The sequence below is a fragment of the Erpetoichthys calabaricus genome, chromosome 8 (genome assembly GCF_900747795.2).
Source record: "Erpetoichthys calabaricus chromosome 8, fErpCal1.3, whole genome shotgun sequence".
NCBI lineage: Eukaryota > Metazoa > Chordata > Cladistia > Polypteriformes > Polypteridae > Erpetoichthys > Erpetoichthys calabaricus.
Window position 1 is genome coordinate 142,487,820 of NC_041401.2, and position 23,361 is coordinate 142,511,180.

General features: G+C 42.8%; 1 pseudogene; it reads right to left on the bottom strand.

Moving 5' to 3' along the window:
• Positions 1-4,103: 4,103 nt before the first annotated feature.
• On the bottom strand, positions 4,104-5,714 carry LOC114656620 (uncharacterized; annotated as a pseudogene).
• Between the last annotated feature and the right edge of the window lie 17,647 nt (positions 5,715-23,361).

Sequence of the window (23,361 nt, forward strand, 5' to 3'; positions counted from 1 at the left end):
TTAAGTAATATACAGATCATGTTAAAAATGATTTCACAGATGAAGGAAAACATACTAAATTTCTGTATAATAACATTATTATTACAGCATTATAGGAAAACTAGCCAACCCGCGGCGTACCATACGCCGCATAACCAGGCCGCTTTTTTAATGATTTTTAAGCACAGGGAGAAAATTAACATTTGAAAAATCGGAAATGTAATAAATTACCAAGAAAACAATATTGTCACAATGCACGGAACGAAGCAACACACAATCGTCTGTGACTGAAAACTGGCGGACCACCATTGCGCCTTCTCCTCCCAGACCGAGGGATGGGGGTGGACGACGCTCGGGCGCGGAGGGTGGAACGGGAGGAGAGGGGAAGGACGCCCATTCTGCCCCCTCCGTCATGATAGGCTGCTGATTTCTCGTTCACTATGCACTGCCTGCTCATGTGCCCACCTCAACTTGTCACTTGAGTCGTTTTCGTCTTTGCACAGTCCACATGCACCTGTGAGTCACGTAGACTTTTCACTTTTCATTGTTCTTTGCGGTTTTGGCTGCTTTTCTACAGTATATATAATCCACCAAGACACCCAACCACGGTAGTAGCGAGGGAGGGTGGGGGGTGGGAGGGGAGTGTGTACAAAGGGCAGGGACGTAATCAGTGCGAGCGTATGAGTCGCACTTACTGGGAATTCCCTGGTTTGCAGCACAAATGGGGTTCAACGGCTTACCCACGCCTCTCTGCACCGGGTAGACACACGTTGATCCATTCAGTGTAGCGCGCGTGCAGTCACTTGATGCAGGAATCTGTATAACATTGAAAGAAGTGTTGTTTGCATGAAATACATTTGAAGCGGTGGCCATGGAAGGCAAATGAACAGTCAACGCGGCTTACAGATGGATTGACACCATGTTTTGTGTCACCCGACCATGGTAGTAGCAGGTGGGGGGGGGGTATCCGTCAATAAGGGCGCGCACATAAAGGCGACCTTCAAAAGGGCGACCTCAATTGGGCGCGGCAAATAAAACCGCACATAAATAAAAGCGATCTTCAAAAGGGCGACCTCAATTGAGCACCGAATAAATGCGCGCGCAAATAAAGGAGCGCTTCAAAAGGGTGACGTCAATTGGGCGCAGCGAATAAAGGCAAACGCAACAAAATTACAGGAAATTTATTAGATGAAGGCAATGATTGAACGTATAAAAAGGTGAAAGCAAGAATATTAAAACATCCAATTAATTAATGCATGAACTTCTAACGAACTACTTCTAACGAACTATTTCTAAAGCTCTCTATATTTCCTTGTTTTCAAAATTACAGAAAATTAGATTAAGGCAATGACTGAATGTATAAAAAGGTGAAAGCAAGTTACACTTGAAGCTGTAGATTATGTGCAATGCCACGTAGATATTCGAGATGCGGTCTATTAGCATAATCAAGGACAATTAATTTAATTCGCTCCGAAGGTCATCCTTTTGAAGCTCGCCTTTATTTATGCGCGCCTTTATTCGGCGCTCAATTGAGGTCGCCCTTTTGAAGATCGCTTTTATTTATGTGCGCTTTTATTCTCCGCGCCCAATTGAGGTCGCCCTTTTGAAGGTCGCCTTTTTGTGCGCGCCCTTATTGAATAGAACCGGTGGTCAGGTCTACAAAAGGGAAGGGACGTAATCAGTGCGAGCGTATGAACTGCACTTCCAGGGAATTCCTCGTTCGTGGGGAACAAAAGCAAGCCCCGGTTGATCTATTCAGTGTAGTGCGCGTGCAGTACGGGACATTGAAGGGCATCACAGAAGTGTTAATGCTCAATCTCATGCATAATTATTTATTGAATGCTAAACACTTCCGGAAAGACACAGTTGTCTAAAACGGGTTGGTCTGAGAATACAGCAGTAAGTGAATGAAAAGATGGAACTCTGGAGAGAGCAAAATACAACACAATAGTGAACCCGCGGCATAACAAAAGCCACATAATTATTTATTGATGGTTGAACACTTCTGGATTGACACAGTTGTCTAAAAAGGGCAGGTTTGAGGATACAACAGAAAGTGAATTAAAAGATGGAACTGTGGAGAGAGCAACATATTGTCCGTGAGTGAAGACTGGTTTTGGCAGATACAGGCATATCTTTTTGAAAGTTTGTCCCTGTGCCTTATTAATTGTCATCGCAAATGCCAATCGAACAGGAAATTGTCTTCGGGTAAAAGTAAAAGGCAAATTTGAATCTGACGGGGTCAAGCATATCTGGGGAATAAGGACAGTTTGTGAGGTTGCAGATGTGATAGTTTTACACTCCAGTACATTGCGGTGAATGGTGCTAATAGACAGTCTAGTGCCATTACAAAGACCTTTTGCAGGCAGGAGGTTTCTGAGAAGCATGATGACGGATCCATTTTTAATTTTGAGTTTATGTGGAGGCATGCCAGTAGGAGTAAGACTATTAAGAAATTCCTCGGGGAATGAAAATTGATCTGCAGGATCATCTGTGACGATGGAGTCCACGCTCGTGAAAGTCACCTCATTGTTAGGGATAAGTTTTAGTATTTCTTCATTAAGGTATAGCGAGTCTTCGTTGGTGACGCTTAATATAGCTCGCGTGCTGAGTTGTTCCAGAGTGACAGTTGAGAAGTCGATGTCGCCATACAGTTGTTGAACGGGATCAGAAATTAAAGGAAAACAATGTGAAGGCAATGTCACAGGTGTTCTGTTTATCCCGTCTCCAACATCAAGGAGCCATTGTGCGAAATGTTGCTCTTCAGGAAGAGCTCTCATATTTGTTGTCAGTGTAAGAACATGCATGTGACGCCACAAAGGGTGCTTGTTAATGCAACTGGCGACAGTAAGCACGCGGGAGCCACGCATAATGACGGGGAGAATTGTCACGCAATAACCTGTCAACTGCCTGGAATGCGTATGCGTGTGTCATTGGCACCTCGTCCCATATAATAACTTTGGATTGTAGAAGATGTTGAGCATATGGTGATGAAGGTTTGATGTTGCATGTGGAAGTAGTGGTATCCGTCAATAAGGGCGCGCACATAAAGGCGACCTTCAAAAGGGCGACCTCAATTGGGCGCGGCGAATAAAAGCGCACATAAATAAAAGCGATCTTCAAAAGGGCGACCTCAATTGAGCGTCGAATAAAGGCAAACGCAACAAAATTACAGAAAATTTATTAGATAAAGGCAATGATTGAACGTATAAAAAGGTGAAAGCAAGAATATTAAAACATCCAATTAATTAATGCATGAACTTCTAACGAACTACTTCTAACGAACTATTTCTAAAGCTCTCCATATTTCGTTGTTTTCAAAATTACAGAAAATTCGATTAAGGCAATGACTGAATGTATAAAAAGGTGAAAGCAAGTTACACTTGAAGTTATAGATTATGTGCAATGCCACGTAGATATTCGAGATGCGGTCTATTAGCATAATCAAGGACAATTCATTTAATTCGCTCCGAAGGTCATCCTTTTGAAGCGCTCCTTTATTTGCGCGCGCCTTTATTCGGCGCTAAATTGAGGTCGCCCTTTTGAAGATCGCTTTTATTTATGTGCGCTTTTATTCTCCGCGCCCAATTGAGGTTGCCCTTTTGAAGGTCGCCTTTTTGTGCACGCCCTTATTGAATAGAACCGGAAGTAGTATTGAGCTTCAACGGTATTTTAAAAACAGAATGGGCAGTTCATCCAATAATGTTGCAGCTATTCCTGTAGATGCTACGGTTGTAGGAATGTCTCCCCTAGCTCTGATGGTATGAATCAGGGTTTTGTACACAAAGGTTTTCCCTGTTCCTGCAGGACCATCCAAGAAGAAGCATCGGGGATGGGAATTGTTATATGCAGCGTGTAAAACAGTAACAACAGCGTGTTTCTGTTCTGTGTTGAGTTTGTCGTAGTGTTCTATAGCGTGTGAGTGTTCAGCCTGAATGTCGTAATTTGTGCAGGTTGAAGCCATGTGATTGCAGCATGTCATTAATGTCAGCGAGAGCATACATGCAAGCGGTGGTTGTGGAATATTTTGTGAGAAAGTCTTCGGAAAGGGAGAGTTTATGCGTGTCCCAAAGGTGTGGAACGTTGTGTGGTTCACCGAAGACATAGATGAAAATGAACATTTCTCACAAGAATCGTGGCATTCGTATCTGGGATGCCTCTGAAAGAGTATCATGCCATATCTTGTCGTCTTTAAGAAGACCTAATTCTTGACAAGCTTCTTTGAAAGTGTCACATTCAATACCATTGGCTGTTCGTAGATGGTGAAAACTTGTGATACCCACGCAACAGGTAATGAGAAGTCTGAGGTAATAACGTTCAGTGTCTTTAAAGGCAAAAACATACATTCTACCGATCACTTTTGTGCCTCCTCTGATTCTCTTTTTCCATTTTCCAGAGGATTTTTGAAATGTGTAATGTTGCGGAACATCAGTGTAATGTAACTCAACAGCTTCAGGATCTGTTTTGTTGAGTTCAAACCATGCTAACAGCATAGTGTTTTTGTGGGCATGTCTTTGGAGCGCTTGTTCCTCATGACCGTCATGAAAGAAGATGATTTGTTGTTCCGGCAAATGAACTGGTAGTTGGGTAATGACGTGAGATTTTTCTGATAGGCTGTACTCGTTTAAACACCACATAGCCTCAGGAGCACTAACATACCTACCGTCAAGGAAAGTCTGTATTTCGTCATGTTGAAAAACATCATCGGCTGGCTCCCTGCGAAGTGCAATTGATGCAGCGTCGTGTCCTTTGAACACATACTTATAAAGATACTTGATACATTGAAAGGACGCGCAAACTTCAATGTTAATATGAGCATTGAATTTCTGAGAAAGCCACGGATTGTAAGGAACTATCCAACGGTTGTCGATATTGTATTTGCCAACAACGGCAGTTCTCCCTTGTCTTCAGCGGCATATGGGGTATCCTTGTGTGTTTTCTTGAGTATCCGCGTTGAAGTCTTTCGGGAAATTTTTGGTACAGGCGCCGTCCTTCATGCAGGGTGATTTGGCGTTGAGCGTGCCACACGGACCATGCACCATGCATTTAGTGACAATTTGGAAAAGTCGAGGGTGTATTTCAGGATTTGGAAGCTCAGCACAAACATATTTGTCTATATCATCCTTGGTCCTTATTTTGGATTGTGAGTCAAGTGTAAGTAACATATGGCAATGAGGCAATCCTCGTTTTTGGAATTCCATGACAAAGATGTAAGCGAGAACATTGCCGAAAATATTCTTTTCCAGAATATCTGTTAGAAAATGTCGCAGTTTGATATGAAAGACACGAGCAACGATGTCAGGTCTGTGTTCTATTTGCTCTTGATGGGAAATGGCGTTGCAGATTTCCGGCCAAGCAGGATTGCAGGTGAAGGTTAAGAATAAGTCAGGCTTTCCACATTTGCGGACAATTGCCATCGCGTCTTGGTAGTTCTGTTGCATGTACCTTGGACTGCCTTGAAAGGTAGAGGGAAGAATGATCAGTTGTCCAGGGCGGAGGTCATGGTGATGTGCTTTCGCAGTGACAGCATCCATAAGTCCCCTGTATTGCTCTACACGCAAATCTTGTTGATGTGAGCGAAGGTAATGTAGACACGCGCCTTCTGTTCTGACATATGCGTCGACGATGTATTGCTGGAAGAGTTTGCCACTGGAATGCAAGACACTAAATGAAGATCTCATGGCAAGCCTGAAAGCATAAAATTAGAGCTGTGTGACTCACATTCTTTTCGCGGTTCGCTTTTCCTCAACATGGGTCAATTGTATGTACCAGCCTGGATCTCAGTAAGGGAATAGCAGTGGATAAACCATGGGGTCACAGTTCATATTGAGAACAGAGATACGCTTGCAAGCATCTCCCCTTGGATATATGCAAATGTCACGTTGTGCAGGAGGTTCCCGTCTTCACCTACAAAGATAGCAGCAACATCAGTTTGACAGGACGGGGCGTTATACCTTTTCATATCCAGACCTGGATTTTCCATGAACACCTTTCGTACAGCAGTAACAGGGTTACCGTGAGTGATAATGTCATGCATTTGCATGTAAGACTTTGCGAAGGGATTAACCTGTCATATCATGTTGTCTAGTTGAAGCAACAAAATGTCACTGCAAGCGCTATTACATTCCTTTTGCAAACGTTGACTAGTAGCCTCAGCAGAATCGAAGATATATAGCTGACCATATTGTGGTGACGTGTCAGGATAAATTTGACCGTGGATTCTGAAAGCATACAGTCCTTGTCCATATGGTTGAGCGATGTGTGCGCCCATTGACGCGAAAGCTAAAGCAGAGTTGTATTCCCTGATATGATCACAGTAATTTCAGGACAGCGGGTTCTTGCCAGTCAAGAGGTCTTCTAAAAAAAGAGGGGGTTTGGATAGCGGTGGCAAAGACACCTTGCCGGCATGACAACACTTAGTGTAATGTCCGGATTTGTTGACCTCTGCTGGCCAATGAAGAGCATTGCAAGAAGCACACAGCGCGGTAGGTAGGCCAATGTTATGTTCTTGGATGTGAATGGCGGTATCTTCTTGAAAAGCTGCAGAAAACTGAATGTGATGTTTGTGCATGAACGATTTAGTGCTGTGTTGACACTGAAGGGAATTGGAATGAGTTGTGTCGAAGCATTGCTGGCGATCTTCACATTGCATAATTCGTTCAGTGGAGTGTGTTTTTAAATGCATGTTGAGATATCTCTGCACTCGGAACGTTTTTGAACAAATCATACATTGAAAGATCTGTTTGGAATGCGTTTGTTCAGTGGAGTGTGTGTTTAAATGTGCTTTGAGAGATTTCTGGCACGTGAAGGTTTTGGAGCAGTGTTGACACTGAAAATAATTCATCAGGGAATGTGTTTTGAGATGGTTAGTAAGGTATCTGCGTGTGTGAAAGTGTTTGTCGCAAATTTTGCATACAAATCTTTGTGTTGAAAGGATCTGCATATGCTTGTGGAGATCCATGTCACCTGTGAAGTCCTCGTTACAAAATGTGCAACGTGGCTCACAGCTGGATTTGTACAGCAGCACAGACCAAAGCGAGTGAGTATCTGTTTGATGAACTGTTCAGTTGGCAGGCAGTGGTCTGAGGTGCGTTCCTGATCACGTGGGAGGAGGGGGTAGAGTTTCTGGGTGGGGCTTCGTTGTTCCTTTCCCATGGTTTTTGATGGTGGACGCAGTCGGGTGTCGAAACCGAAAAGAATAATGAAAAGTCAACGTGGCTCAGAGGTGCATGTGGACTCCTAGCACAGACGAAAGGGACTAACTGGGTGGTCGGTGAGTTTTTGTGTCCGGGCACATGAGCAGGCAGTGTGAATGCCTAGAGAGCGAGGGTAGACGCAGGCCGGGGAAAAAAGAGTGTTGGTGGGTGGGGAAACGTCTTCTGTGTTCCTGCAGGACCATCTAAGAAGACGCATGTTTGTCGTGGAAGCGAATTGCTGTATGTAGCGTGTAAAACAGTTTGCTATGGTGCACGCGGTCGTGCGTCGTAACCGAAAAGTCAGCGTGGCTCAGAGGTGCATGTGTACTGTAGCCCAGACGAACATAAATGACGCCGTTTTTTCCCAGTTGTTGCGTCCGAGTTTGCGAATTGCTGTATGTAGCGTGTAGAACAGTTTGCTATGGTGCACACGGTTGTGCGTCGTAACCGAAAAGTCAACGTGGCTCAGAGGTGCATGTGTACTGTAGCCCAGATGAACATAAATGACGGCGTTTTTTCCCAGTCGTCGCATCCGAGTTGGTGGGCGTGGCTCTGCGAGTTGTCATCGTATCCAATGGTCTTAGAGTTGGTGGGCGTGGCTCCTTCCTGCGTGCGCCATGGGCGTCTTACTTGTCGGCGGCTTAGTGAATCCACGCCCCTTCCGGCGTGCTTTCCATGGGTGGCTACTTGTTGGCGGCTTAGTGAATTATATATATAGATATTTTATCCTTAAATGAACATTTCTTTCAAGCTCACTGTTTATTTGTGGCTTTCAAGGTTAAATTAAACATGTTAGTTAAAGTGTTAACTTTTGGAAATAACAAATATGCTAGCCTCTTCATATATTGCTCAATAATATGATAAAATCTTAGTATGACCAATATTCTTGATGGATGGAAGTTTGTTTTTGTCCCTGGCCATTTGACCATACAATATATTTATTAAAAAGGACACTGAGGTTTATTGCATTATCAAATACTTCAATTTTAAAAGCTGATTCACATTGCTCCTTAGCTTTCTCATCAATTTGTGGACTTTTATCTTTAAACTCGTCAAAAAGTTCACTTCTTATTTACTGTTATAACACTTTCAATTTACTTTTGTATTTCTTGTAGAGCAATTTGAGCTACACAGGTGTTCTAAAAATGTTATTCTTGAACGAATGAATGACTTATTAGGTAAAAAAAATATTAGTTTAAATATATTTCTGGATAATAAGTCTTTTGACTCTGAATTTTATTTTTCATAAAGCTAAAGTAGTATCACCCAATTTTTGGAAAATTTCAATAATTCGATTTTATTGTGTCCAAAACCTTTGCTAACATTTTGAAAATACTAAGGCAAAAATCTGTAAATATCTTGTCTTTTCCTTAGGCTATTGCAGCCCCACTGCTGGGCATTTTCATTGTATTTGTGTTCTTGTTAATGTAATTTATACATCTTTATGCTTACTGATTTTTCTACTTATTTGACACTCATGGATATACGTTGTCACACACGTGTAAATGAGGGACAGTTTATGAGCTCAAATAATGCTAATTGCTTTTCCCCACAGAACAACTGAAGAATCTTCCTAATAATGATCACTTACGACTTTTGATGTCACTTCTGCTTCCAACCCTCAATGTCCCACCTCCAGATGATGTCACTTCTGGTTCCCAGAATGACACCTGCTTAATACATCACTTCCTGTTGTTTCATTATGTAAATGTCTGCTATTCTTATTTTGATCAAAGATCATTTAGCGTCATCAAGTGGCCCACTGATCTGAGTATTGAGAACGGGGTCAGCTCGCCAACCCCAGATGGGGCGTGTAGTCCAGCCGGAGCCTGTCCCTTGTGACATGGAGCCTGCGGTCAAACCAAAAGAAAAAAGAACACCAACCTCACACTGCTACAAATGTGTAGAGCACGGACACCTACTCCCTAACTGTCTGCTTATGAACTGCAACTGGGCAAAAGGAGGAAGGTGTGGTGCAGTTGGTAACCCCTTGGTTTGTCCTTGTACAGGAGTGGTGGTGATTAATGGCTATAAAGTGACCGCACTGATAGATTCCAGCAGCAACTTATTCATTGTCACTCACCAATATGTGCTTCCGTGACAGTGGCTTAAACAAACAACCAGTCTAAACTGTATTCATGGGGACACTTGATGGTACAGGTCCGCCAAATGCGTGGTCAGCTATGAAGACACCGTATGCACTATGCAGGTGGCAGTTCTGCAAAATCCTCCATTCCCCGGGATACTCGGATGAGACTGGTCAAATAGTAAAAGTAGTAGCACAACCCTCACTCCCTCTCAACCTTTGGGCCTAGTAATGGACAGAAACACTTCACCCCAAACTGTCTCCACGCCGTGTAATCCACTGGCATTAGGGGATCAGATGGGAACTCAGAGTAACGGAGCGGAAGCCGAGGTGACGCAGCCGGAGACGTCATCTACAGGTGACTCATCGTCCTGGTCAGAAACTCTGCCCCTTGAGGTCAATTCTGATCCTCTTTCTTCCTTGAGTTTTCAATTTAGACAAATACTGGTCTCCTTTAAATAGGGGCAGTGGAGTGATGGCACCCTTAAATTTGCAAGAAATGCTGTAGTCTCTGTAAACGGCCATCACACATTTCTTCCCATGCCCAACAGGCACCACTTTGTCATTAATAATGATTTATTATATTGAGTAGCTGAGCATGAGGGGGAGGCGAGGTCCCTGTTGCTGGTACCACAAACCTTTCAGCGGCAGATTTGTGAGATGGCACATACACACCTCCTTGGCGCCCATTTGGGAGCTGAGAAAACGTTGGAGAGAATTTAACTCTGATACTATTGGCCAGGGATTAACAAGGAGGTCTGTCATTTCTGTACTTCCTGTCCAGAATGTCAGTTACGACAAATTCCTAGGAGGGACCGTGCTCCTCTAATCCCTATTCCCCTTATTGACATTCCCTTTGAGCGCATTGGGGTCAACATTGTAGGACCCTTGGATCCTTCCGCCTGATGACACAAATATATATTAGTCCTTGTGGATTATGCTACTTGATTCCCAGAAGCTATCCCTTTAAAGACGGCTAATTCAAAGAATATCACACGGAAACTTGTAGAGGTCTTTGCGTGGGTGGGAATCCCTAAAGAAATCTTAACTTGCTGAAACCATGGAGGGACAGGGACTTGGGTCCACTCCTGACTCAGCCCCACTTTTTGCTTGCTCAGAAGTTTGCTTTCAATTTCAGCCCAAATTTAACTCCCACTCACAGACAGGAGCTGGAATCAGTGATCCTGTCCATACTGGAGATAATCAGTGAAAAACACAGCCGGACCTCGTTGGTTGAGCATGACATAATCACCAAACCCGGGGTAATAATCAGGGAACATCCCCATCGCCTCCTGGAAGTGAAAAAAGTCAAAGTGAAGCTTGAGCAGTACCTTCCCTGAGACAAGAGTGGGCAACCCCCCTGTTTTGCATCGGGGCCACGAGCTTAGAGCTTGGAAGCTCAGCCCTGCTGGGACCTGTGGCTACCGACTGGGGGTGCCTGGAGGTGGTATAGCAGGTCCACAACTCCCGTCAAAGGCCAGTTTTAAATAAATAATTGCCACACTCGCGGCTTAGTGAGGGAGCGTGGTTTTGTGGCTGAAGCAGGTCCTGGGGAATTTGTGATGTGGGCGTTTCTCACCTAAGTGCACAGGTGAGAAGTGGTCCACATCCGTAATTGTTCCCAGGAGCTGCTGATTGCCACAGCTGCCACGTCCTCTTCATAAATAGAAGCGCGAGGTGGCTAAGGAGGAGGCATAAAAAGAAAAAGAGCCGGAAGTTGCAGGAGAGAGAGAGAGAGAGAGAGAGAGAGAGAGAGAGAGCTGGTGTGAGCAAGCAAGCGAAGAACCGCTGGCAGGAAGCTGAACAGTAGGCCCTAGCAGGGCCACCCAAGGAGCTGGGTGCGTAAGGCCGAGAAGGCAGCAGGAGTCGTGGAGTCTTGGGAAGGTGAGCCTCAGCGTGAGCGACCTGGCCATTGAGAAACTCAAGTCTTGGCACTGTAAGGAAGCCGTACGGAGCCAGGGAACGGAAGGCAACCAGACAGTAATAAGGTCAGCTGCAGGAAGGGCGACTCCCCTGTTGAGAAGCCCGTATAGGAGAAGCAGGGGAGGCGCCAGATAAAGGAAAACACCGGGCTTTGGATTTTAAAGGGACTGCTTCCAGCATTGTTTTAACCTCATTTTAAAGGATTGTTGTTTTTCTATTTATTAGATTTTTTTACCTCCACTCTGCACCTATTTTATGGATTATTTATTTAATGACTTTTTGAGGCACTGCACTTTATTTATTTGGACACTTGTTTTGTTGATTTTAATAACAGCACTTTGCACTATTTCACCATCCCCTTGCTCCATTTGTTATGCCTCACTGCCAAGCTCATCGGTGACATTACCGAAGGTGACAGGTTCAGGGCTCCCTGAACGTAAGATGGGAGCATGGAGCGAACCCGCATTGTCACATTGGACAGTTCCAGAACCTTGGTCTGCAGCACTTCCACCACACCCAGAAGTGCTGCCAAAAGAAGATCTGGGTTCCCATGCAGCACTTCCGCCACACCCGGAAGTGCTGCCGGAAGATGATCGGGGAGCACCTAGAGCACTTCCGGGTGCAATTTAAGAGAAGCCACCTCACTCCATTCAAGGAGCTGGAGTCGGGAAGCAGAGGATGGAGCTTATGGGAGAGGAGTGGAGGCAGAAGTAAGAGAGAAGAAGAAAAGACAAAAGGACTGTGAGCATTAGTGGTGGTGGATTTGTGCTCTGTGTGTGCTGTATAAAGAAAATAAAATAAATTGTGTGTGCTTTGGGACTTCTGTGTATCCTGATGTCTGTCTGTGATCTGGGCTGGAAACATACACAGTGACATCCCAGATGGGACTGCCTGCCTGTTGACTGGCAGGGGACCCCATTTAAAATAATTTTGTGGACAGCCCAGCATAGCAGATGAAGGCACACACATGCGGCATTCAAGGAGCCGGAGTCAGGAGGCAGAAGATGGAGCTTGCGGGAGAGGAGTGAAGGCGGTAAACAAAGAGGAAGGAAGGAAAGAAAGAAGAAAAGGACTGAGATGGATTGTGGTGACTGATTTGTGCATTGTGTGGTGTTGTAAAGCCGTAAGGAAAATAATCGTGTGTTTTGGGAAATTGTAAGTCTGTCTGTCTGTAGCTGGGCTGGTCTTCCACTGTACATATATATATATATATATATATATATATATATATATATATATATATATATATATATATATTGTGAGATATCACCAGTCACTCATCCCGGCCAATATCCCCAGGCCACTAGATGGAACCCTCCTTGCAGCATGGAGGTGCCCCGAATGCCAGCAGAGAGTTATGGACAACGAAGTTTTTATGCACAGCCCTGCTGGCTACCATGGGGACCACCAGGAGTTGCTGCAGGGAGGCACAAAAACATCTATTTTCCCTACACCCTGGAAGTACGTCCCAGTCACGTGGACAGAAGGAATGATGTGCTTCCGGGATGAAAAAGAAGAGTTTTTGATCTGACCCGGAAGTGCTAAAACGTCACATGGACTGAGGGTTCAGAAGCACTTCCGGGTCATGGACTATAAAGGACTCTGGGAAATCCCAGACAAGCGAGCTGAGCTGGGTGGAAGGGTGGCAACGCGTCTGGGAGAGTGGAGGATTGGTTATTGTTGGATTATTGATTGTTTATTGAGTATTGTGGAGTGGATGGTGCTTTGTGCACATTATTATTATAATAAATTCAATTATTGGACTTTTACCTGGTGTCTGGCATGGTGTCCGAGGGTTCAAGGGAGCGATAGCACCCCTATCTGTCACAATATATATATATATATTTTTTTTGAGAAATGTTTTCCCACATTTCTTACTTTGTTTTTATACGTGCCATTTATTTATTCAATAAATTGTATGAAAAAGTGTATTTCTTTTTTTATTATTAAATTCTAAAAATTTACAATGTCATATTTAAGACACTATATCAATATGGGTGAATAAAATAATATTTAAATTAGAGAGAGATGAGGAGTATGCACATAAAACACTGTAGTAATGTTTTATGTTGATTAATCATATAAGAATTTCACTTCTCTCTGTTCACATGCTATTAATTATGACCTCAGTTATTTGCACTTTTCATGTGCTCTCGGATAGACAGTAAATCCACCTTTTCGAGTCAAAAATATTATGTGAACGCTCTACAAACTCAGAATTACAAAATACAAAGCTACATGAATTGTCTTAGTTGTGACGTAATGCTGACCTTTCACATTAGTCCATTGTTTAAAAGAAAACATATAAGCTGTACAGCCTGACATGTCATTTTGGGTTGAAATGCATAGTAATCCATGTTCAACACATTTATTTAGAAGATTAAAAGCAGTTGGAATGAAAGAGTATTTGAACTGGTTGCTTTTCATTTTTGAATCCTTGACCCTGTGACCTGATGTCAAGTGGTGCTGAGACTGTATTAGAGAACCTTAACAAGTGGACATTCATAGATAATGCTGGCATAGAACAAAGTCATCACAATGCCATGCAACAAAATGGAAATGTTTATTTCTGTTTATTACTAGCCTACATACTTTTTATTTTCTGTATATTGTAGATACCATATCAGTCTTTAAATACATAATGAAACACATTTTATATGTGTGATTAATCTAAAATGCAATGTATTCACTGAATTTTTATTTTTTAGAACATTTTAAAAAATGTCTGTGATGAGTGCCATCTGGTTCTGAGTCTTTCTGAGAAGTATGGTAGCTGTTCCAAATTTAATTAAAGCTCAGTGATGCATCATGCTGCTCTGGAACAGGAGTGTGTCATTAGCAGCAACCTACGCAAGGAACTCCAGACAGAACAATCTCACTGTGAAGCCCTAATCTCTCAAGAAAGGAATAAACTTGCAGAAGCCCAGCAACTGCTTCAGATCGAGAAGACTCGGTCATATGAGCTTAGTGATGCTGTCAAGCGTGAGCAGCAGCGTTTGGCTCAAGAATATTGCCAGAAGCTCAAAGAAGAGGCAGTCCAGAGAGTTGAGCAAATGAGTCAAGATCAAAACTTAATCCACGAGCTTCAAATGCAAGTAAACCAAGAAAAGGACCGCTCCCTAGAGTTAGCGTGTATGATTGAAAAGACTCAACAGCAAGCAATCCAAGCCAAGCGTCAAATGGAGTCTGAGGCACAGCAGAACATGCTTGAACTGAAAAAAGCTCAGGAGCTTGTGGCTAAACTCCAGAAGTCCGTAGAAACATTGCAGATGCAGAAATTAAATCTTACCCAAGGATTTGAGAGAGAAAGAGAACAGTTTACAGAAAGATTACGTTCTGAAGTTGATAAGCTCCAGAGGAAATTTCTTTCAGTTAAAGAAAAGGAAAAGGCTAGGGAGGAGCAGATGGAAAAACAGAAGAAACAATATCAGCAGGAATTAGCTGAAAAGGAATGCAGACATAAATTGGATAATGAAAAACTGGTAAATAACTTGTGTTACATTCCTCATGTTTGACATGTTGTGCTTTTATATTCAGTTAAAGAAAACTTTTTAACATTTGCTGTTTAAATGTTTAATTAAAATTTATTCTGGCAGCATGCAATGGAACTCCAGCACCAGAGAGATCAGCAGAGACTAATACAACTACAGCAAACTCTGGAAGAGCTAGAACAGCATGAGAAAGAGTTGGCCTCTCGTAAACAGAAACAGGAAAATTTTACCTCTAAATTCGCTACCCCAGTTCCTGCAGCAGTTAAAATCACCGTTTTTATCCATCTGCAGGTTAAAGACTTGGCCTCCCACACCCCCATCTTTCAGCGTATGTCCTCTGCCACTTCGGTTTCGTTGCAAAACTAATAATGTTGATTAACCTTGTAACCCCTTAAAACTGATATTAATATGCCTTCCTCTGATCATGGGACAAGAATTTGAGTTTCTGTTTATATTATTATTGTTGTAGTTCTTTTTAGAAACAAAAAAAAGCAATTTTATAATATATGATTCAGGATTCAATAGTTTAAAGAAAAAGGACATAACATATTTTTTAAAATAAGGAAACACCATACTAAATATTCATGTGGTTGCTCTAACTTTTATTATCATGAGTTCTGTTCTTCGAAATATTTGAAAGTATTTTTGCATTATTTCTGGAGCCTCGTTTAATAAAAGGGAAGGTTCCACTAATGACATTAATTTATTATGTTACAAAATGAGAGATGATCAACAGGCATGAAAATGAAGGTCTAAACTTTTGAGCTCTCAGTAAAAGAAAACAAAAAAAAAACTCTTTTAAAATGTTTTATATTGAACAATGTTTGAAATGATCCATCTTACACGGGGACCTTTGTCCTTCATTGTCTCTCTTGAATTGTGTTTTCTTAATTTTGTTCTACACTGCAGTTATAATGTTGATAAATTTCAAGTGGAGTTATTAAACTTTCAAAAAATTTTCCTGGGTGGGCGTCACGGTGGCACAGTGGTAGCGCTGCTGCCTCGCAGTAAGGAGACCTGGGTTTGCTTCGACCCCAGGTCCTCCCTACGTGGAGTTTGCATGTTCTCCCCGTGTCTGCGTGGGTTTCCTCCCACAGTCCACAGACAAGCAGGTTAGGTGTATTGGCGATCCTAAATTGTCCCTAGTGTGTGCTTGGTGTTTGGGTGTGTGTGTGTGTGCCCTGCGTGGGGCTTGCACCCTGCCCAGGGATTTGTTCCTGCCTTGCGCCCTGTGCTGGCTGAGATTGGCTCCAGTGGATCCCTGTGACCTTGTGTTAGGATATAGCGGGTTGGACACTGACTGACTGACTGACATTTTTCTGGTTTTTAATTATAATGCTTAATTGTTCTCCCTGTGAATATTACAGGAGCAACACAGATATCTTATATAAAAAAAATATGTGTTTTAGTAAATGGTTTTAAAATTATATTACTTGAGTGAGTAAGGCATTTAATACTTGAAGTTCCAGTACTTGTTAAATGATTTTGTATTTTTTATACCATTGGCATCTTGGTGGCAGTACAGTGGCATTTAGGAGAGCAGGTTCACATCCCAGATCTTCCCTGCGTGGAGTTTTCATGTTCTCCCCGTGTCTGTGCGGAGCTCCAGTTTCCTCCAACAGTCCAAAGATATGCAGGTTAAGTGGACTGGCGTTGCTAAAAACTGGCATTAGTGTGTGGTTGGTGTGTGCATGCGTTTCTGTGTCTGCCCTGTGATAGACTGGCGCCCTGTCCAGGACTAAGCAGGCTTGGAAAAGAATAAATGAATGCTATCTTGGTTACCCCTAAATAGTGTATTATGGTTATATATGAAATTTTACACTGGATTAAAATATGCTTAAAATTTTGGTTAGGGTGCCTCCATTCAGATACAAGAAATAAGAGTGGATATTTACATTTATATGGGTTTCCTTTCAAGCAGAAATGGTCCTTGCTTGGTATCCTTTTGGAGTAACCAAGATTCCAGATTTATTTGTCATATATAGTCAAGACAGGTATAATGTGTAATGAAGTGTATCTGTTTAAACAGGACAATACACCGGGGCCCTAATTTATAAATATATATTTATCAAAAAAGAGAGGCAAATCTCTTAAATTTCTAGATATTATCAAATGTTTTTCTAAAGAAAGAAAACATCAAAATATGCATTATTGAAAGTTGCACCCTCTGTGCCTTACTTCCAGAGATTGTGTTTCACTTATTTTTGAGCTGAATTAAAATATTGCTTGAGATTTTAAACTTCACTTTAAAAAATGTTTTGTTTGGATGGATGCAATAATGGCAAATCTGATAAACAGAGGTATATTTTTGTGTAAATAAGATTAATGTTGTTAGGTCATCTGCTCCTCTCTTCCCAGAGAGTGTTCTGCTGTCTTTGACCACTTTGAGCCCGTCTCATTGTCTCTGTTGTCTGATTTGGTACAACGCTTGCATCCCACAAATTGCCCCCTGGACTCTTGATTACTTAAGGAGGTTTTTTGATTCTGTTGGACCAAGTATTGTTACTTTAATAAATGCTAGCTTGATTTATGTGTAAGTTCAACTTCAGTTTATTTGTCATTCTAGCCATATCTAAAATACCATGGGGCGAAATTGTGTTTCTCATGACCAGAGAATGTGCAAAAAGCGGAAAGGGAAAATGACAAAAAATAAATTAGAAAAAATAAATCAGAAGAAGGTAAATAAGAACAATACAAAAACAGTGCTGAATTCACAAGTCAGATAGATAGATAGATAGATAGATAGATAGATAGATAGATAGATAGATAGATAGATAGATAGATAGATAGATAGATAGATAGATAGATAGATAGATAGATAGATAGATAGATAGATAGATAGATAGATAGATAGATAGATAGATAGATAGATAGATACTTTATTAATCCCAATGGGAAATTCACATTCTCCAGCAGCAGCATACTGATACAATAAATAATATTAAATTAAAGATTGATAATAATGCAAAAACAGACAATAACTTTGTATAATGTTAAATGTTAACATTTACCCCCCCACTGATGGAATTGAAGAGTCACATATTTTGGGGGAGGAACGATCTCCTCGGTCTGTCGCTGAAGCTGCTCTTCTGTCTGGAGATGATACTATTTAGTGGATGCAGTGGATTCTCCATGATTGATAGGAGCCTGCTCAGCGCCCGTCGCTCTGCCACAGATGTTAAACTGTCCAGCTCCATGCCAACAATAGAGCCTGCCTTCCTCACCAGTTTGTCCAGGCGTGAGGCGTCTTTCTTCTTAATGCTGCCTCCCCAGTACACCACCGCGTAGAAGAAGGGCGCTCGCCACAACTGTCTGATAGAACATCTGCAGCATCTTATTGTAGATGTTGAAGGACGCCAGCCTTCTAAGGAAGTATAGTCGGCTCTGTCCTTTCTTGCACAGAGCATCAGTATTGGCAGTCCACTCTAATTTATCATCCAGCTGCACTCCCAGATATTTATAGGTCTGCACCATCTGCACACAGTCACCTTTGATGATCATGAGGTCCATGAGGGGTCTGGGCCTCCTAAAATCCACCACCAGCTGCTTGGTTTTGCTGGTGTTCAGGTGTAGTTGGTTTGAGTCGCACCATTTAACAGAGTCCTTGATTAGGTCCTTATACTCCTCCTCCTGCCCACTCCTGATTCAGCCCACGATAGCAGTGTCATAAGCAAACTTTTGCACGTGGCAGGACTCCGAGTTGTATTGGAAGTCCGATGTATATAGGCTGAACAGGACCGGAGAAAGTACAGTCCCCTGTGGCGCTCCTGTGTTGCTGACGTGCAGTTCCCAAGACGCACATACTGAGGTCTGTCTTTAAGATAGTCCACGATCCATACCACTAGGTATGAATCTACTCCCATCTCTGTCAGCTTATCCCTAAGGAGCAGAGGTTGGATTGTTTTGAAGGTGCTAGAGAAGTCTAGAAACATAATTCTTACAGCACCACTGCCTCTGTCTAAGTGGTAGAGGGATCGATGTAGCATATAGATGATGGCATCCTCCACTTCCCACCTTCTCCTGATATGCAAACTGCAGAGGGTCAAGGGCGTGTTGAACCTGTGGCCTAAGGTGGTGAAGCAGCAGCCTCTCCATGGTCTTCATGACATATGATGTCAGAGCAACAGGCCGAAAGTCATTCAGCTCACTAGGACGTGATACCTTTGGGACTGGGGTGATGCAAGATGTTTTCCAAAGCCTCGGGACTCTCACCTGTTCCAGGCTCAGGTTGAAGATGCGCTGTAGAGGACCCCCCAGCTCCAATGCACAGACCTTCAGCAGTCGTGGTGATACTCCATCTGGACCCGCTGCTTTGCTGGCACGAAGTCTCCTCAGCTCTCTGCTCACCTGCGCTGTTGTAATTATGGGTGGGGATGTCTCTCCTATGCTGAAGGATGTGTGGAGGGTGCAGTACTCCGAGGTGAGAGTGAGAGTGGGTTAGGGTGGTCAAACCTGTTAAAGAAGTTATTCATTTGGTTTGCTCTTTTCACGTCTCTCTCGATGGTGGTACCCCGCTTCGAGCTGCAGCCAGTGATAATCTTCATCCCATCCCACACTTCCTTCATGCTGTTATTCTGCAACTTCTGCTCCAGCTTTCTCCTGTACTGCTCCTTTGCCGCCCTGAGCTGGACTCGGAGTTCCTTCTGCATGCGCTTGAGCTCATGCTGATCACCGTCTTTAAAAGCCCTTTTCTTCTGGTTCAAAAGGCCCTTTGATATCACTTGTAATCCATGGCTTGTTGTTAGCATAGCAGCGTACAGTTCTTACTGGAACTACAATGTCCATACAGAAGTTGATGTAGTCAGTAGTGCAGTCAACAACTTCCTCAATGTTCTCACTATGTGATCCCTGCAGGATATCCCAGTCTGTAGTTCCAAAACATTCTCTCAGAGTATTCTCAGCCTCCGGGGTCCACTTCCTGAATGATTGTGTGGTTGCAGGTAGATAGATAGATAGATAGATAGATACTAGGACCCTCACTTTTGGTTTGTAGTGAGGCTGAAGCAGAACCAGGTTATGATCTGCTTTCCCAAGCGCAGGCAGCGGGGTGGTGCTGTATGCGTCTTTAAAGTTTGCATACAGTAAATCAATAGTCTTATTTCCCCGGGTGTTACAGTCCACATACTGGGAGAAGGCAGATAATGTTTTGTCCAGCGTCACATGGTTAAAGTCCCCAGCGATTAGCACAAGCGCCTCAGGGTGCTGCGTTTGTAACTTAGCAACAGCAGAATGGATGATGTCACTTGCTGTCTCCACGTCCGCCCGAGGAGGGATGTACACGATGACAACAATGTCGTGTCCAAACTCTCTGGGCAAGTAATAGGGACGTAAACTTACGGCCAACAGTTCGATGTCCCTGCAGCAAGTGGAGATTTTGACGTTAACATGTCCAGAGTTACACCACCGTGTATTAACATCCAACCAATACATAAGTTAAAAGTATAAAATAGTCCATTAAATACGACGGTTGTGTTCTGGAGTGCAACCTCTGCCATTTTTTGTCTACATTTTCATTGTATTTTGCTCAAGACAAAACAAGATGAATTTAAATACATGACACTTGCATGGGCAGTCTGACATCAAACCATCGTCTATTCTTGAATTTTAATAGGGACATCAAAGCACAGTAATATCTGTTGCACATAGGACTAAATTGGTTTACAGCTTGGGAAAGAGAGGTAAACAGACACTTAAACAAGAGACATCCATCATATTGACAGCCAGCCAATGAAGTGTGTGTAACATCACATGTTCCGGAATCCAATTTTAAGATGAATATAGCTTATCTGAGAGAGAAGCAACAGAGTAACGTCAGGAGAGGGTAAAACAACTTCAGAAGAGGGCGCCAGCAACATACGAACGATTTAATCTGACTCTCAGCTAAAGTGTCTCATGAACAACGATTGCTAAATCAATGCCGCCCTGGGTTATTCATCTTTGACATCTCTACTTCTTTGCAAGCCATTTCTAAAGACTATATATTGTGGACAATAGGGGGCGCTGTTGCCCCGTGAAATCCAACAGACAGACTTTCAGGACACACATATAAAAGCACCAAGTATAATTTTTTAATTATTTCTTAAATAAAGTGCACAAAGCACCACACTCTCCACAATTTACCAATACAAATAATCAATAATAATACAATGATAATCCTCCACTCACACCAGCTCCGTCACACACCCTCCCAACTCCGGCTCAGCTTGCTGGGTCTCCCATAGTCCTTTATATAGTCCTTGACCCAGAAGTGCTCCTGTCCTTCTGTCTATGTGATTTAATAGCACTTCCGGGTCAGATGAAGACTTACATTTTTCTTCAGCCCAGAAGTACTTCTTTTCTTCTGTCCCCATGATATGGGAGTACTTCCGGGCTATAGGGAAAATAAAAATCCCTGCGTCTCCCTGCAGCATTACACGATGGCACCCAGCAGGCTATGAAGCTAAACTCCATCTCCCATGGTGCCCTGCGGGAATCCGGGGCACCTCCATGCTGCAGGGAAGACACCATCAAGCGTCCTGGATGTGACAGCCGGGATGAACTGCCAGCTGTCCATCACAATATATTCAGACTTTGCTATCCATATTTTCTTTTATGCTTTTCTCTACTGGTATTATTGCTATTTAATAAATACCATGTTGCTTTTAACTTTCTATACTTTGTCTTCGTATCTAGAATGATTAAATATTTAGAGCACCTGGAGCAGCAAGGAAGTGGCATATGATCTGAACTGCGCGGTATTGGCTGAGGATGAAGAGCTCTGTCCAATACTGAACAGTGCGTTAAAGTAAGTCATTCATTGGTTGATAAATTACCTATAGCTAAGGATGTTGAGCCGTTGTATTTTTGAATACAGTAATCCCTCCTCCATTGCGGGGGTTGAGTTCCAGAGCCACCCGCGAAATAAGAAAATCCGCGAAGTACAAACCATATGTTTATATGGTTATTTTTATATTGTCATGCTTGGGTCACAGATTTGCGCAGAAACACAGGAGGTTGTAGAGAGACAGGAACATTATTCAAACACTGCAAACAAACATTTGTCTCTTTTTCAAAAGTTTAAACTGTGCTCCATGACAAGACAGAGATGACAGTTCTGTCTCAAAATTAAAAGAATGCAAACATATCTTCCTCTTCAAAGGAGTGCGTGTCAGGAGCACAGAATGTCACATAGATAGAGAAAACAATCTCTAGCAAACAAATCAATAGGGCTGTTTGGCTTTTAAGTATGCGAAGCACCGCGGCACAAAGCTTTGAAGGCGGCAGCTCACACCCCCTCCGTCAGGAGCAGGGAGAGAGAGAGAGAGAGAGATAGAGAGAGACAGAGTTTGTTTTTCAGTCAAAAATCAATACGTGCCCTTTGAGCTTTTAAGTATGCGAAGCACCGTGCAGCATGTCGTTTCAGGAAGCAGCTGCACAAAAGTGAAGATAATCTTTCAGCATTTTTAGACGAGCGTCCGTATCGTCTAGGTGAGCGAACAGCCCCCCTGCTCAATCCCCATACGTCAGGATCAGAGAAAGTCAGCGCAAGAGAGAGAGAAAAGTAAGCAATCTAGCTTCTCAGCCATCTGCCAATAGTGTCCCTTGTATGAAATCAACTGGGCAAACCAACTGAGAAAGCATGTACCAGAAATTAAAAGACCCATTGTCCGCAGAAATCCGCGAACCAGCAAAAAATCCACGATATATATTTAAATATGCTTACATATAAAATCCGCGATGGAGTGAAGCCGCGAAAGGCGAAGCGCAATATAGCGAGGGATCACTGTATACAGTATTCTTGGGGACCAAAGGTAATATTTAGGACTGAGATATACTGTATCTAAGACCTAGTTGTTCGTGTCTATGATAAGTAAGTCTCTGGGAGTACTAGAGAATCAGACTGTGCATATGTTATTCATATAGTACTTGTGTGGATTAAAGTGCTAGGGAATAATGTGCATGTGTATATGTCCTTCATACCGTACTTTTGTGGTTAGGGTTTGTGTGTATGTGTATATCTATGTGTGTGTGTTAATCTTAAAGGTGAGAGACTAGACCAACCCGGTAACAAATCTGGCAAGTTCAGATATCCCTGGAGAAAGTAAGTAAGGAGAAGAATAGGGAAATAATACAGTAATACAGGTTAAAATTAAATCATTATATGTATCAAACTGGCTTGTTACGTGTAGGATATGCAGAATTTAGCAGTCTAATTGCCTGGGGAAAGAAGCTGCTGCATATTCTGGCTGTTCTTGATTTTATGGATCGATATCTCCTACCAGAAGGCAAGAAAGCGAACAGTCCATGAGAGGGGTGTAAGGATTCTTTCACAATGCAGAGGGCTTTCTTCTTGCATCTGTCCTTAAAAATGTCCTCAATGTAGGGGAGAGAAACCCCGATAACCCTTTCAGCCATTCTCACCACATGTTGCGGAGTCTTCCTGTCAGACACACTGCAGTTTCCAAACCAAGGTGTGATGCAGCTCGTCGGGACGCTCTCAAAAGTGCCCCGGTAGAAGGTGGCAAGGATGGGAGGAAAGATTCTCACTCACCTCAGACTCCTAAGGAAGTGTAGCCTCTGCTGAGCTTTCTTGACCTGGTATGTGGTATTTAGAGTCCAGAAGAGATCCTCAGTGATGTAAGCACCCAAGAATTTTTGCTGCTGGCCCTCTCCATAGGAAAGCCAGTGTGACTCAATGGGGGATGTT